Source organism: Heptranchias perlo, chromosome 12 (assembly GCF_035084215.1).
Source record: "Heptranchias perlo isolate sHepPer1 chromosome 12, sHepPer1.hap1, whole genome shotgun sequence".
NCBI lineage: Eukaryota > Metazoa > Chordata > Chondrichthyes > Hexanchiformes > Hexanchidae > Heptranchias > Heptranchias perlo.
The window spans coordinates 69,030,610-69,046,816 of record NC_090336.1 but is presented as its reverse complement, the minus strand read 5'-3'; the positions used below and the strand labels follow the sequence as shown (position 1 = coordinate 69,046,816).

The 16,207-nt window shown below is 48.5% G+C and overlaps 1 non-coding gene and 9 pseudogenes across 1 annotated transcript; all 10 read right to left on the bottom strand.

Annotated features, from left to right (window-relative positions):
• Window positions 1–613: 613 nt before the first annotated feature.
• On the bottom strand, window positions 614–833 carry LOC137328493 (U2 spliceosomal RNA; annotated as a pseudogene).
• Window positions 834–2,332: 1,499 nt separating this feature from the next.
• LOC137328535 (U2 spliceosomal RNA) lies at window positions 2,333–2,558 on the bottom strand (annotated as a pseudogene).
• Window positions 2,559–4,053: 1,495 nt separating this feature from the next.
• Window positions 4,054–4,255, bottom strand: LOC137328328 (U2 spliceosomal RNA; annotated as a pseudogene).
• Window positions 4,256–5,754: 1,499 nt separating this feature from the next.
• On the bottom strand, window positions 5,755–5,968 carry LOC137328467 (U2 spliceosomal RNA; annotated as a pseudogene).
• Window positions 5,969–7,467: 1,499 nt separating this feature from the next.
• Window positions 7,468–7,688, bottom strand: LOC137328500 (U2 spliceosomal RNA; annotated as a pseudogene).
• A 1,499-nt stretch (window positions 7,689–9,187) lies between these two features.
• On the bottom strand, window positions 9,188–9,378 carry LOC137330603 (U2 spliceosomal RNA). Its single transcript, XR_010965058.1, has one exon. It is a non-coding gene; the product is annotated as a U2 spliceosomal RNA (small nuclear RNA).
• Window positions 9,379–10,694: 1,316 nt separating this feature from the next.
• On the bottom strand, window positions 10,695–10,902 carry LOC137328403 (U2 spliceosomal RNA; annotated as a pseudogene).
• Window positions 10,903–12,401: 1,499 nt separating this feature from the next.
• Window positions 12,402–12,618, bottom strand: LOC137328479 (U2 spliceosomal RNA; annotated as a pseudogene).
• Window positions 12,619–14,117: 1,499 nt separating this feature from the next.
• LOC137328343 (U2 spliceosomal RNA) lies at window positions 14,118–14,320 on the bottom strand (annotated as a pseudogene).
• Window positions 14,321–15,819: 1,499 nt separating this feature from the next.
• Window positions 15,820–16,029, bottom strand: LOC137328431 (U2 spliceosomal RNA; annotated as a pseudogene).
• Between the last annotated feature and the right edge of the window lie 178 nt (window positions 16,030–16,207).

Sequence of the window (16,207 nt, the reverse complement as noted above, 5' to 3'; positions counted from 1 at the left end):
CTGTCCGTTGTCATGTTAATGGCTGGGTTAACTGTCGCAAGCAACAAGGCGTTAATGTTTCAGGAGTGCCGATTGAAAGCTGTCTCTCAAGCTGCTCCCTCACTGGGCCCTGTCCGTTGTCATGTTAATGGCTGGGTTAACTGTCGCAAGCAACAAGGCGTTAATGTTTCAGGAGTGCCGATTGAAAGCTGTCTCTCAAGCTGCTCCCTGACTGGGCCCTGTCCGTTGTCATGTTAATGGCTGGGTTAACTGTCGCAAGCAACAAGGCGTTAATGTTTCAGGAGTGCCGATTGCAATTGAAAGCTGTCTCTCAAGCTGCTCCTCCCCCGAAAGAAACGAGGAGTTAATGTTTCGGAAACGCCTATTGCAATTGAAAGCTGTCTCTCAAGCTGGACGTCCAGTTATTTTGCAGTTTCAATTATATCGCTGGCTGCGTGCGTGCGTGCGTGCGTGCGTGCGAGCGGCACTCAGCCCAGGAGAAGAAAAAGATACCACTGAGCTGAGAAAGTCAGTGCAATATATATGCTTTATTCTCACTAATAATACATACACACACACACATGTACAGAGACGCTGGGAACGAGCTGTTTTTCTTTTTGAATATCTCCCCACAGGGAGGTGCACCGTTCCCAGAGACACTGCAATACTGGGTCGATGCGTGGAGTGGACGGAGCAAGCCCCTATTCCATCTCCCTGTTCCAAAAATCAATTTAATATATGGTCCCCAGATAGGGGACGTATCAGATATTAAACTGATAAGAACAGATTTTTTTTTTTTTTTTTTTTTTTTTTTTTTTTTCTGACACTCTGGGGTGCCTTATTGCCTTACAGATTCATTCCAGATTCCTTGCAGTGACATTACATCAAGCCAAAGCTCTACAAGCCAAAGCTCGACACTCTGCCCGAGGGGATTTCTCCCTGACTGCATCCCCCCGGCATACAATGGCAGGAAGGCTCCAAATGGTTGCCTTCCCCCACTTGACCACTTGATCTTAGCCAAAAGGCCGAGAAGCGATACCGCGCTCGATGCGAATTGATCTTGGGTCCTGTTTGCCCTCCTTCTTTTTTCTCTGCCTGACTGTGTTTAAAGCAGTCTCGCAGCACTGCCGTTCTGGGCACATTTTTGCCACCGTTTCTAATTGCAACAGTGGATCAGTTGAAAGAAGTTGCCGTTTTCTCCTTTCTTGCTCGGACTGCGTGACAGATTGGTAACTTTGCCAGTAGGCCACCAATCAGATGGGAGAGGGTTGGGTCTCAACGGACCTACGTCACTCATTCTCCGTCACTAACGAACTGCCGTGGAAGGAAACCTCTTTAAGGTAAACTAGGGACGTGACGTGACGTGTCTCACAGTGAGTGAGTGAGTGAGTGAGTGAGATTGCAACAGACAATCGAGAAAGAGGTGAGGTGCTGACAATCAGCAGCTCGTGTTTAAACATTCCTTCCACAGCAGGCAAGACCAATCAAAAGAAAATACTGCAGATGCTGGCTGTGGCTCGGCTGCCTGCCTGGCTGGCTGGCTGGAGATGGGAAATAAAAAGACAAGACGTGTTAATGGCTGGGTTAACTGTCGCAAGCAACAAGGCGTTAATGTTTCAGGAGTGCCGATTGCAATTGAAAGCTGTCTCTCAAGCTGCTCCTCCCCCGAAAGAAACGAGGCGTTAATGTTTCGGAAGTGCCGATTGAAAGCTGTCTCTCAAGCTGCTCCCTCACTGGGCCCTGTCCGTTGTCATGTTAATGGCTGGGTTAACTGTCGCAAGCAACAAGGCGTTAATGTTTCAGGAGTGCCGATTGAAAGCTGTCTCTCAAGCTGCTCCCTCACTGGGCCCTGTCCGTTGTCATGTTAATGGCTGGGTTAACTGTCGCAAGCAACAAGGCGTTAATGTTTCAGGAGTGCCGATTGAAAGCTGTCTCTCAAGCTGCTCCCTGACTGGGCCCTGTCCGTTGTCATGTTAATGGCTGGGTTAACTGTCGCAAGCAACAAGGCGTTAATGTTTCAGGAGTGCCGATTGCAATTGAAAGCTGTCTCTCAAGCTGCTCCTCCCCCGAAAGAAACGAGGAGTTAATGTTTCGGAAACGCCTATTGCAATTGAAAGCTGTCTCTCAAGCTGGACGTCCAGTTATTTTGCAGTTTCAATTATATCGCTGGCTGCGTGCGTGCGTGCGTGCGTGCGTGCGAGCGGCACTCAGCCCAGGAGAAGAAAAAGATACCACTGAGCTGAGAAAGTCAGTGCAATATATATGCTTTATTCTCACTAATAATACATACACACACACACATGTACAGAGACGCTGGGAACGAGCTGTTTTTCTTTTTGAATATCTCCCCACAGGGAGGTGCACCGTTCCCAGAGACACTGCAATACTGGGTCGATGCGTGGAGTGGACGGAGCAAGCCCCTATTCCATCTCCCTGTTCCAAAAATCAATTTAATATATGGTCCCCAGATAGGGGACGTATCAGATATTAAACTGATAAGAACAGATTTTTTTTTTTTTTTTTTTTTTTTTTTTTTTTTTTTTTCCTGACACTCTGGGGTGCCTTATTGCCTTACAGATTCATTCCAGATTCCTTGCAGTGACATTACATCAAGCCAAAGCTCTACAAGCCAAAGCTCTACACTCTACCCGAGGGGATTTCTTCCTGACTGCATCCCCCCGGCATACAATGGCAGGAAGGCTCCAAATGGTTGCCTTCCCCCACTTGACCACTTGATCTTAGCCAAAAGGCCGAGAAGCGATACCGCGCTCGATGCGAATTGATCTTGGGTCCTGTTTGCCCTCCTTCTTTTTTCTCTGCCTGACTGTGTTTAAAGCAGTCTCGCAGCACTGCCGTTCTGGGCACATTTTTGCCACCGTTTCTAATTGCAACAGTGGATCAGTTGAAAGAAGTTGCCGTTTTCTCCTTTCTTGCTCGGACTGCGTGACAGATTGGTAACTTTGCCAGTAGGCCACCAATCAGATGGGAGAGGGTTGGGTCTCAACGGACCTACGTCACTCATTCTCCGTCACTAACGAACTGCCGTGGAAGGAAACCTCTTTAAGGTAAACTAGGGACGTGACGTGACGTGTCTCACAGTGAGTGAGTGAGTGAGTGAGTGAGATTGCAACAGACAATCGAGAAAGAGGTGAGGTGCTGACAATCAGCAGCTCGTGTTTAAACATTCCTTCCACAGCAGGCAAGACCAATCAAAAGAAAATACTGCAGATGCTGGCTGTGGCTCGGCTGCCTGCCTGGCTGGCTGGCTGGAGATGGGAAATAAAAAGACAAGACGTGTTAATGGCTGGGTTAACTGTCGCAAGCAACAAGGCGTTAATGTTTCAGGAGTGCCGATTGCAATTGAAAGCTGTCTCTCAAGCTGCTCCTCCCCCGAAAGAAACGAGGCGTTAATGTTTCGGAAGTGCCGATTGAAAGCTGTCTCTCAAGCTGCTCCCTCACTGGGCCCTGTCCGTTGTCATGTTAATAGCTGGGTTAACTGTCGCAAGCAACAAGGCGTTAATGTTTCAGGAGTGCCGATTGAAAGCTGTCTCTCAAGCTGCTCCCTCACTGGGCCCTGTCCGTTGTCATGTTAATGGCTGGGTTAACTGTCGCAAGCAACAAGGCGTTAATGTTTCAGGAGTGCCGATTGAAAGCTGTCTCTCAAGCTGCTCCCTGACTGGGCCCTGTCCGTTGTCATGTTAATGGCTGGGTTAACTGTCGCAAGCAACAAGGCGTTAATGTTTCAGGAGTGCCGATTGCAATTGAAAGCTGTCTCTCAAGCTGCTCCTCCCCCGAAAGAAACGAGGAGTTAATGTTTCGGAAACGCCTATTGCAATTGAAAGCTGTCTCTCAAGCTGGACGTCCAGTTATTTTGCAGTTTCAATTATATCGCTGGCTGCGTGCGTGCGTGCGTGCGTGCGAGCGGCACTCAGCCCAGGAGAAGAAAAAGATACCACTGAGCTGAGAAAGTCAGTGCAATATATATGCTTTATTCTCACTAATAATACATACACACACACACATGTACAGAGACGCTGGGAACGAGCTGTTTTTCTTTTTGAATATCTCCCCACAGGGAGGTGCACCGTTCCCAGAGACACTGCAATACTGGGTCGATGCGTGGAGTGGACGGAGCAAGCCCCTATTCCATCTCCCTGTTCCAAAAATCAATTTAATATATGGTCCCCAGATAGGGGACGTATCAGATATTAAACTGATAAGAACAGATTTTTTTTTTTTTTTCTGACACTCTGGGGTGCCTTATTGCCTTACAGATTCATTCCAGATTCCTTGCAGTGACATTACATCAAGCCAAAGCTCTACAAGCCAAAGCTCTACACTCTGCCCGAGGGGATTTCTCCCTGACTGCATCCCCCCGGCATACAATGGCAGGAAGGCTCCAAATGGTTGCCTTCCCCCACTTGACCACTTGATCTTAGCCAAAAGGCCGAGAAGCGATACCGCGCTCGATGCGAATTGATCTTGGGTCCTGTTTGCCCTCCTTCTTTTTTCTCTGCCTGACTGTGTTTAAAGCAGTCTCGCAGCACTGCCGTTCTGGGCACATTTTTGCCACCGTTTCTAATTGCAACAGTGGATCAGTTGAAAGAAGTTGCCGTTTTCTCCTTTCTTGCTCGGACTGCGTGACAGATTGGTAACTTTGCCAGTAGGCCACCAATCAGATGGGAGAGGGTTGGGTCTCAACGGACCTACGTCACTCATTCTCCGTCACTAACGAACTGCCGTGGAAGGAAACCTCTTTAAGGTAAACTAGGGACGTGACGTGACGTGTCTCACAGTGAGTGAGTGAGTGAGTGAGTGAGATTGCAACAGACAATCGAGAAAGAGGTGAGGTGCTGACAATCAGCAGCTCGTGTTTAAACATTCCTTCCACAGCAGGCAAGACCAATCAAAAGAAAATACTGCAGATGCTGGCTGTGGCTCGGCTGCCTGCCTGGCTGGCTGGCTGGAGATGGGAAATAAAAAGACAAGACGTGTTAATGGCTGGGTTAACTGTCGCAAGCAACAAGGCGTTAATGTTTCAGGAGTGCCGATTGCAATTGAAAGCTGTCTCTCAAGCTGCTCCTCCCCCGAAAGAAACGAGGCGTTAATGTTTCGGAAGTGCCGATTGAAAGCTGTCTCTCAAGCTGCTCCCTCACTGGGCCCTGTCCGTTGTCATGTTAATGGCTGGGTTAACTGTCGCAAGCAACAAGGCGTTAATGTTTCAGGAGTGCCGATTGAAAGCTGTCTCTCAAGCTGCTCCCTCACTGGGCCCTGTCCGTTGTCATGTTAATGGCTGGGTTAACTGTCGCAAGCAACAAGGCGTTAATGTTTCAGGAGTGCCGATTGAAAGCTGTCTCTCAAGCTGCTCCCTGACTGGGCCCTGTCCGTTGTCATGTTAATGGCTGGGTTAACTGTCGCAAGCAACAAGGCGTTAATGTTTCAGGAGTGCCGATTGCAATTGAAAGCTGTCTCTCAAGCTGCTCCTCCCCCGAAAGAAACGAGGAGTTAATGTTTCGGAAACGCCTATTGCAATTGAAAGCTGTCTCTCAAGCTGGACGTCCAGTTATTTTGCAGTTTCAATTATATCGCTGGCTGCGTGCGTGCGTGCGTGCGTGCGTGCGAGCGGCACTCAGCCCAGGAGAAGAAAAAGATACCACTGAGCTGAGAAAGTCAGTGCAATATATATGCTTTATTCTCACTAATAATACATACACACACACACATGTACAGAGACGCTGGGAACGAGCTGTTTTTCTTTTTGAATATCTCCCCACAGGGAGGTGCACCGTTCCCAGAGACACTGCAATACTGGGTCGATGCGTGGAGTGGACGGAGCAAGCCCCTATTCCATCTCCCTGTTCCAAAAATCAATTTAATATATGGTCCCCAGATAGGGGACGTATCAGATATTAAACTGATAAGAACAGATTTTTTTTTTTTTTTTTTTTTTTTTTTCTGACACTCTGGGGTGCCTTATTGCCTTACAGATTCATTCCAGATTCCTTGCAGTGACATTACATCAAGCCAAAGCTCTACAAGCCAAAGCTCTACACTCTGCCCGAGGGGATTTCTCCCTGACTGCATCCCCCCGGCATACAATGGCAGGAAGGCTCCAAATGGTTGCCTTCCCCCACTTGACCACTTGATCTTAGCCAAAAGGCCGAGAAGCGATACCGCGCTCGATGCGAATTGATCTTGGGTCCTGTTTGCCCTCCTTCTTTTTTCTCTGCCTGACTGTGTTTAAAGCAGTCTCGCAGCACTGCCGTTCTGGGCACATTTTTGCCACCGTTTCTAATTGCAACAGTGGATCAGTTGAAAGAAGTTGCCGTTTTCTCCTTTCTTGCTCGGACTGCGTGACAGATTGGTAACTTTGCCAGTAGGCCACCAATCAGATGGGAGAGGGTTGGGTCTCAACGGACCTACGTCACTCATTCTCCGTCACTAACGAACTGCCGTGGAAGGAAACCTCTTTAAGGTAAACTAGGGACGTGACGTGACGTGTCTCACAGTGAGTGAGTGAGTGAGTGAGTGAGATTGCAACAGACAATCGAGAAAGAGGTGAGGTGCTGACAATCAGCAGCTCGTGTTTAAACATTCCTTCCACAGCAGGCAAGACCAATCAAAAGAAAATACTGCAGATGCTGGCTGTGGCTCGGCTGCCTGCCTGGCTGGCTGGCTGGAGATGGGAAATAAAAAGACAAGACGTGTTAATGGCTGGGTTAACTGTCGCAAGCAACAAGGCGTTAATGTTTCAGGAGTGCCGATTGCAATTGAAAGCTGTCTCTCAAGCTGCTCCTCCCCCGAAAGAAACGAGGCGTTAATGTTTCGGAAGTGCCGATTGAAAGCTGTCTCTCAAGCTGCTCCCTCACTGGGCCCTGTCCGTTGTCATGTTAATGGCTGGGTTAACTGTCGCAAGCAACAAGGCGTTAATGTTTCAGGAGTGCCGATTGAAAGCTGTCTCTCAAGCTGCTCCCTCACTGGGCCCTGTCCGTTGTCATGTTAATGGCTGGGTTAACTGTCGCAAGCAACAAGGCGTTAATGTTTCAGGAGTGCCGATTGAAAGCTGTCTCTCAAGCTGCTCCCTGACTGGGCCCTGTCCGTTGTCATGTTAATGGCTGGGTTAACTGTCGCAAGCAACAAGGCGTTAATGTTTCAGGAGTGCCGATTGCAATTGAAAGCTGTCTCTCAAGCTGCTCCTCCCCCGAAAGAAACGAGGAGTTAATGTTTCGGAAACGCCTATTGCAATTGAAAGCTGTCTCTCAAGCTGGACGTCCAGTTATTTTGCAGTTTCAATTATATCGCTGGCTGCGTGCGTGCGTGCGTGCGTGCGTGCGAGCGGCACTCAGCCCAGGAGAAGAAAAAGATACCACTGAGCTGAGAAAGTCAGTGCAATATATATGCTTTATTCTCACTAATAATACATACACACACACACATGTACAGAGACGCTGGGAACGAGCTGTTTTTCTTTTTGAATATCTCCCCACAGGGAGGTGCACCGTTCCCAGAGACACTGCAATACTGGGTCGATGCGTGGAGTGGACGGAGCAAGCCCCTATTCCATCTCCCTGTTCCAAAAATCAATTTAATATATGGTCCCCAGATAGGGGACGTATCAGATATTAAACTGATAAGAACAGATTTTTTTTTTTTTTTTTTTTTTTTTTTTTTTTTTCTGACACTCTGGGGTGCCTTATTGCCTTACAGATTCATTCCAGATTCCTTGCAGTGACATTACATCAAGCCAAAGCTCTACAAGCCAAAGCTCTACACTCTGCCCGAGGGGATTTCTCCCTGACTGCATCCCCCCGGCATACAATGGCAGGAAGGCTCCAAATGGTTGCCTTCCCCCACTTGACCACTTGATCTTAGCCAAAAGGCCGAGAAGCGATACCGCGCTCGATGCGAATTGATCTTGGGTCCTGTTTGCCCTCCTTCTTTTTTCTCTGCCTGACTGTGTTTAAAGCAGTCTCGCAGCACTGCCGTTCTGGGCACATTTTTGCCACCGTTTCTAATTGCAACAGTGGATCAGTTGAAAGAAGTTGCCGTTTTCTCCTTTCTTGCTCGGACTGCGTGACAGATTGGTAACTTTGCCAGTAGGCCACCAATCAGATGGGAGAGGGTTGGGTCTCAACGGACCTACGTCACTCATTCTCCGTCACTAACGAACTGCCGTGGAAGGAAACCTCTTTAAGGTAAACTAGGGACGTGACGTGACGTGTCTCACAGTGAGTGAGTGAGTGAGTGAGTGAGATTGCAACAGACAATCGAGAAAGAGGTGAGGTGCTGACAATCAGCAGCTCGTGTTTAAACATTCCTTCCACAGCAGGCAAGACCAATCAAAAGAAAATACTGCAGATGCTGGCTGTGGCTCGGCTGCCTGCCTGGCTGGCTGGCTGGAGATGGGAAATAAAAAGACAAGACGTGTTAATGGCTGGGTTAACTGTCGCAAGCAACAAGGCGTTAATGTTTCAGGAGTGCCGATTGCAATTGAAAGCTGTCTCTCAAGCTGCTCCTCCCCCGAAAGAAACGAGGCGTTAATGTTTCGGAAGTGCCGATTGAAAGCTGTCTCTCAAGCTGCTCCCTCACTGGGCCCTGTCCGTTGTCATGTTAATGGCTGGGTTAACTGTCGCAAGCAACAAGGCGTTAATGTTTCAGGAGTGCCGATTGAAAGCTGTCTCTCAAGCTGCTCCCTCACTGGGCCCTGTCCGTTGTCATGTTAATGGCTGGGTTAACTGTCGCAAGCAACAAGGCGTTAATGTTTCAGGAGTGCCGATTGAAAGCTGTCTCTCAAGCTGCTCCCTGACTGGGCCCTGTCCGTTGTCATGTTAATGGCTGGGTTAACTGTCGCAAGCAACAAGGCGTTAATGTTTCAGGAGTGCCGATTGCAATTGAAAGCTGTCTCTCAAGCTGCTCCTCCCCCGAAAGAAACGAGGAGTTAATGTTTCGGAAACGCCTATTGCAATTGAAAGCTGTCTCTCAAGCTGGACGTCCAGTTATTTTGCAGTTTCAATTATATCGCTGGCTGCGTGCGTGCGTGCGTGCGTGCGTGCGAGCGGCACTCAGCCCAGGAGAAGAAAAAGATACCACTGAGCTGAGAAAGTCAGTGCAATATATATGCTTTATTCTCACTAATAATACATACACACACACACATGTACAGAGACGCTGGGAACGAGCTGTTTTTCTTTTTGAATATCTCCCCACAGGGAGGTGCACCGTTCCCAGAGACACTGCAATACTGGGTCGATGCGTGGAGTGGACGGAGCAAGCCCCTATTCCATCTCCCTGTTCCAAAAATCAATTTAATATATGGTCCCCAGATAGGGGACGTATCAGATATTAAACTGATAAGAACAGATACTACACTTGATCTTAGCCAAAAGGCCGAGAAGCGATACCGCGCTCGATGCGAATTGATCTTGGGTCCTGTTTGCCCTCCTTCTTTTTTCTCTGCCTGACTGTGTTTAAAGCAGTCTCGCAGCACTGCCGTTCTGGGCACATTTTTGCCACCGTTTCTAATTGCAACAGTGGATCAGTTGAAAGAAGTTGCCGTTTTCTCCTTTCTTGCTCGGACTGCGTGACAGATTGGTAACTTTGCCAGTAGGCCACCAATCAGATGGGAGAGGGTTGGGTCTCAACGGACCTACGTCACTCATTCTCCGTCACTAACGAACTGCCGTGGAAGGAAACCTCTTTAAGGTAAACTAGGGACGTGACGTGACGTGTCTCACAGTGAGTGAGTGAGTGAGTGAGTGAGATTGCAACAGACAATCGAGAAAGAGGTGAGGTGCTGACAATCAGCAGCTCGTGTTTAAACATTCCTTCCACAGCAGGCAAGACCAATCAAAAGAAAATACTGCAGATGCTGGCTGTGGCTCGGCTGCCTGCCTGGCTGGCTGGCTGGAGATGGGAAATAAAAAGACAAGACGTGTTAATGGCTGGGTTAACTGTCGCAAGCAACAAGGCGTTAATGTTTCAGGAGTGCCGATTGCAATTGAAAGCTGTCTCTCAAGCTGCTCCTCCCCCGAAAGAAACGAGGCGTTAATGTTTCGGAAGTGCCGATTGAAAGCTGTCTCTCAAGCTGCTCCCTCACTGGGCCCTGTCCGTTGTCATGTTAATGGCTGGGTTAACTGTCGCAAGCAACAAGGCGTTAATGTTTCAGGAGTGCCGATTGAAAGCTGTCTCTCAAGCTGCTCCCTCACTGGGCCCTGTCCGTTGTCATGTTAATGGCTGGGTTAACTGTCGCAAGCAACAAGGCGTTAATGTTTCAGGAGTGCCGATTGAAAGCTGTCTCTCAAGCTGCTCCCTGACTGGGCCCTGTCCGTTGTCATGTTAATGGCTGGGTTAACTGTCGCAAGCAACAAGGCGTTAATGTTTCAGGAGTGCCGATTGCAATTGAAAGCTGTCTCTCAAGCTGCTCCTCCCCCGAAAGAAACGAGGAGTTAATGTTTCGGAAACGCCTATTGCAATTGAAAGCTGTCTCTCAAGCTGGACGTCCAGTTATTTTGCAGTTTCAATTATATCGCTGGCTGCGTGCGTGCGTGCGTGCGTGCGTGCGAGCGGCACTCAGCCCAGGAGAAGAAAAAGATACCACTGAGCTGAGAAAGTCAGTGCAATATATATGCTTTATTCTCACTAATAATACATACACACACACACATGTACAGAGACGCTGGGAACGAGCTGTTTTTCTTTTTGAATATCTCCCCACAGGGAGGTGCACCGTTCCCAGAGACACTGCAATACTGGGTCGATGCGTGGAGTGGACGGAGCAAGCCCCTATTCCATCTCCCTGTTCCAAAAATCAATTTAATATATGGTCCCCAGATAGGGGACGTATCAGATATTAAACTGATAAGAACAGATTTTTTTTTTTTTTTTTTTTTCTGACACTCTGGGGTGCCTTATTGCCTTACAGATTCATTCCAGATTCCTTGCAGTGACATTACATCAAGCCAAAGCTCTACAAGCCAAAGCTCTACACTCTGCCCGAGGGGATTTCTCCCTGACTGCATCCCCCCGGCATACAATGGCAGGAAGGCTCCAAATGGTTGCCTTCCCCCACTTGACCACTTGATCTTAGCCAAAAGGCCGAGAAGCGATACCGCGCTCGATGCGAATTGATCTTGGGTCCTGTTTGCCCTCCTTCTTTTTTCTCTGCCTGACTGTGTTTAAAGCAGTCTCGCAGCACTGCCGTTCTGGGCACATTTTTGCCACCGTTTCTAATTGCAACAGTGGATCAGTTGAAAGAAGTTGCCGTTTTCTCCTTTCTTGCTCGGACTGCGTGACAGATTGGTAACTTTGCCAGTAGGCCACCAATCAGATGGGAGAGGGTTGGGTCTCAACGGACCTACGTCACTCATTCTCCGTCACTAACGAACTGCCGTGGAAGGAAACCTCTTTAAGGTAAACTAGGGACGTGACGTGACGTGTCTCACAGTGAGTGAGTGAGTGAGTGAGTGAGATTGCAACAGACAATCGAGAAAGAGGTGAGGTGCTGACAATCAGCAGCTCGTGTTTAAACATTCCTTCCACAGCAGGCAAGACCAATCAAAAGAAAATACTGCAGATGCTGGCTGTGGCTCGGCTGCCTGCCTGGCTGGCTGGCTGGAGATGGGAAATAAAAAGACAAGACGTGTTAATGGCTGGGTTAACTGTCGCAAGCAACAAGGCGTTAATGTTTCAGGAGTGCCGATTGCAATTGAAAGCTGTCTCTCAAGCTGCTCCTCCCCCGAAAGAAACGAGGCGTTAATGTTTCGGAAGTGCCGATTGAAAGCTGTCTCTCAAGCTGCTCCCTCACTGGGCCCTGTCCGTTGTCATGTTAATGGCTGGGTTAACTGTCGCAAGCAACAAGGCGTTAATGTTTCAGGAGTGCCGATTGAAAGCTGTCTCTCAAGCTGCTCCCTCACTGGGCCCTGTCCGTTGTCATGTTAATGGCTGGGTTAACTGTCGCAAGCAACAAGGCGTTAATGTTTCAGGAGTGCCGATTGAAAGCTGTCTCTCAAGCTGCTCCCTGACTGGGCCCTGTCCGTTGTCATGTTAATGGCTGGGTTAACTGTCGCAAGCAACAAGGCGTTAATGTTTCAGGAGTGCCGATTGCAATTGAAAGCTGTCTCTCAAGCTGCTCCTCCCCCGAAAGAAACGAGGAGTTAATGTTTCGGAAACGCCTATTGCAATTGAAAGCTGTCTCTCAAGCTGGACGTCCAGTTATTTTGCAGTTTCAATTATATCGCTGGCTGCGTGCGTGCGTGCGTGCGTGCGTGCGAGCGGCACTCAGCCCAGGAGAAGAAAAAGATACCACTGAGCTGAGAAAGTCAGTGCAATATATATGCTTTATTCTCACTAATAATACATACACACACACACATGTACAGAGACGCTGGGAACGAGCTGTTTTTCTTTTTGAATATCTCCCCACAGGGAGGTGCACCGTTCCCAGAGACACTGCAATACTGGGTCGATGCGTGGAGTGGACGGAGCAAGCCCCTATTCCATCTCCCTGTTCCAAAAATCAATTTAATATATGGTCCCCAGATAGGGGACGTATCAGATATTAAACTGATAAGAACAGATTTTTTTTTTTTTTTTTTTTTTTTTTTTTTCTGACACTCTGGGGTGCCTTATTGCCTTACAGATTCATTCCAGATTCCTTGCAGTGACATTACATCAAGCCAAAGCTCTACAAGCCAAAGCTCTACACTCTGCCCGAGGGGATTTCTCCCTGACTGCATCCCCCCGGCATACAATGGCAGGAAGGCTCCAAATGGTTGCCTTCCCCCACTTGACCACTTGATCTTAGCCAAAAGGCCGAGAAGCGATACCGCGCTCAATGCGAATTGATCTTGGGTCCTGTTTGCCCTCCTTCTTTTTTCTCTGCCTGACTGTGTTTAAAGCAGTCTCGCAGCACTGCCGTTCTGGGCACATTTTTGCCACCGTTTCTAATTGCAACAGTGGATCAGTTGAAAGAAGTTGCCGTTTTCTCCTTTCTTGCTCGGACTGCGTGACAGATTGGTAACTTTGCCAGTAGGCCACCAATCAGATGGGAGAGGGTTGGGTCTCAACGGACCTACGTCACTCATTCTCCGTCACTAACGAACTGCCGTGGAAGGAAACCTCTTTAAGGTAAACTAGGGACGTGACGTGACGTGTCTCACAGTGAGTGAGTGAGTGAGTGAGTGAGATTGCAACAGACAATCGAGAAAGAGGTGAGGTGCTGACAATCAGCAGCTCGTGTTTAAACATTCCTTCCACAGCAGGCAAGACCAATCAAAAGAAAATACTGCAGATGCTGGCTGTGGCTCGGCTGCCTGCCTGGCTGGCTGGCTGGAGATGGGAAATAAAAAGACAAGACGTGTTAATGGCTGGGTTAACTGTCGCAAGCAACAAGGCGTTAATGTTTCAGGAGTGCCGATTGCAATTGAAAGCTGTCTCTCAAGCTGCTCCTCCCCCGAAAGAAACGAGGCGTTAATGTTTCGGAAGTGCCGATTGAAAGCTGTCTCTCAAGCTGCTCCCTCACTGGGCCCTGTCCGTTGTCATGTTAATGGCTGGGTTAACTGTCGCAAGCAACAAGGCGTTAATGTTTCAGGAGTGCCGATTGAAAGCTGTCTCTCAAGCTGCTCCCTCACTGGGCCCTGTCCGTTGTCATGTTAATGGCTGGGTTAACTGTCGCAAGCAACAAGGCGTTAATGTTTCAGGAGTGCCGATTGAAAGCTGTCTCTCAAGCTGCTCCCTGACTGGGCCCTGTCCGTTGTCATGTTAATGGCTGGGTTAACTGTCGCAAGCAACAAGGCGTTAATGTTTCAGGAGTGCCGATTGCAATTGAAAGCTGTCTCTCAAGCTGCTCCTCCCCCGAAAGAAACGAGGAGTTAATGTTTCGGAAACGCCTATTGCAATTGAAAGCTGTCTCTCAAGCTGGACGTCCAGTTATTTTGCAGTTTCAATTATATCGCTGGCTGCGTGCGTGCGTGCGTGCGTGCGTGCGAGCGGCACTCAGCCCAGGAGAAGAAAAAGATACCACTGAGCTGAGAAAGTCAGTGCAATATATATGCTTTATTCTCACTAATAATACATACACACACACACATGTACAGAGACGCTGGGAACGAGCTGTTTTTCTTTTTGAATATCTCCCCACAGGGAGGTGCACCGTTCCCAGAGACACTGCAATACTGGGTCGATGCGTGGAGTGGACGGAGCAAGCCCCTATTCCATCTCCCTGTTCCAAAAATCAATTTAATATATGGTCCCCAGATAGGGGACGTATCAGATATTAAACTGATAAGAACAGATTTTTTTTTTTTTTTTCTGACACTCTGGGGTGCCTTATTGCCTTACAGATTCATTCCAGATTCCTTGCAGTGACATTACATCAAGCCAAAGCTCTACAAGCCAAAGCTCGACACTCTGCCCGAGGGGATTTCTCCCTGACTGCATCCCCCCGGCATACAATGGCAGGAAGGCTCCAAATGGTTGCCTTCCCCCACTTGACCACTTGATCTTAGCCAAAAGGCCGAGAAGCGATACCGCGCTCGATGCGAATTGATCTTGGGTCCTGTTTGCCCTCCTTCTTTTTTCTCTGCCTGACTGTGTTTAAAGCAGTCTCGCAGCACTGCCGTTCTGGGCACATTTTTGCCACCGTTTCTAATTGCAACAGTGGATCAGTTGAAAGAAGTTGCCGTTTTCTCCTTTCTTGCTCGGACTGCGTGACAGATTGGTAACTTTGCCAGTAGGCCACCAATCAGATGGGAGAGGGTTGGGTCTCAACGGACCTACGTCACTCATTCTCCGTCACTAACGAACTGCCGTGGAAGGAAACCTCTTTAAGGTAAACTAGGGACGTGACGTGACGTGTCTCACAGTGAGTGAGTGAGTGAGTGAGTGAGATTGCAACAGACAATCGAGAAAGAGGTGAGGTGCTGACAATCAGCAGCTCGTGTTTAAACATTCCTTCCACAGCAGGCAAGACCAATCAAAAGAAAATACTGCAGATGCTGGCTGTGGCTCGGCTGCCTGCCTGGCTGGCTGGCTGGAGATGGGAAATAAAAAGACAAGACGTGTTAATGGCTGGGTTAACTGTCGCAAGCAACAAGGCGTTAATGTTTCAGGAGTGCCGATTGCAATTGAAAGCTGTCTCTCAAGCTGCTCCTCCCCCGAAAGAAACGAGGCGTTAATGTTTCGGAAGTGCCGATTGAAAGCTGTCTCTCAAGCTGCTCCCTCACTGGGCCCTGTCCGTTGTCATGTTAATGGCTGGGTTAACTGTCGCAAGCAACAAGGCGTTAATGTTTCAGGAGTGCCGATTGAAAGCTGTCTCTCAAGCTGCTCCCTCACTGGGCCCTGTCCGTTGTCATGTTAATGGCTGGGTTAACTGTCGCAAGCAACAAGGCGTTAATGTTTCAGGAGTGCCGATTGAAAGCTGTCTCTCAAGCTGCTCCCTGACTGGGCCCTGTCCGTTGTCATGTTAATGGCTGGGTTAACTGTCGCAAGCAACAAGGCGTTAATGTTTCAGGAGTGCCGATTGCAATTGAAAGCTGTCTCTCAAGCTGCTCCTCCCCCGAAAGAAACGAGGAGTTAATGTTTCGGAAACGCCTATTGCAATTGAAAGCTGTCTCTCAAGCTGGACGTCCAGTTATTTTGCAGTTTCAATTATATCGCTGGCTGCGTGCGTGCGTGCGTGCGTGCGTGCGAGCGGCACTCAGCCCAGGAGAAGAAAAAGATACCACTGAGCTGAGAAAGTCAGTGCAATATATATGCTTTATTCTCACTAATAATACATACACACACACACATGTACAGAGACGCTGGGAACGAGCTGTTTTTCTTTTTGAATATCTCCCCACAGGGAGGTGCACCGTTCCCAGAGACACTGCAATACTGGGTCGATGCGTGGAGTGGACGGAGCAAGCCCCTATTCCATCTCCCTGTTCCAAAAATCAATTTAATATATGGTCCCCAGATAGGGGACGTATCAGATATTAAACTGATAAGAACAGATTTTTTTTTTTTTTTTTTTTTTTCTGACACTCTGGGGTGCCTTATTGCCTTACAGATTCATTCCAGATTCCTTGCAGTGACATTACATCAAGCCAAAGCTCTACAAGCCAAAGCTCTACACTCTGCCCGAGGGGATTTCTCCCTGACTGCATCCCCCCGGCATACAATGGCAGAAAGGCTCCAAATGGTTGCCTTCCCCCACTTGACCACTTGATCTTAGCCAAAAGGCCGAGAA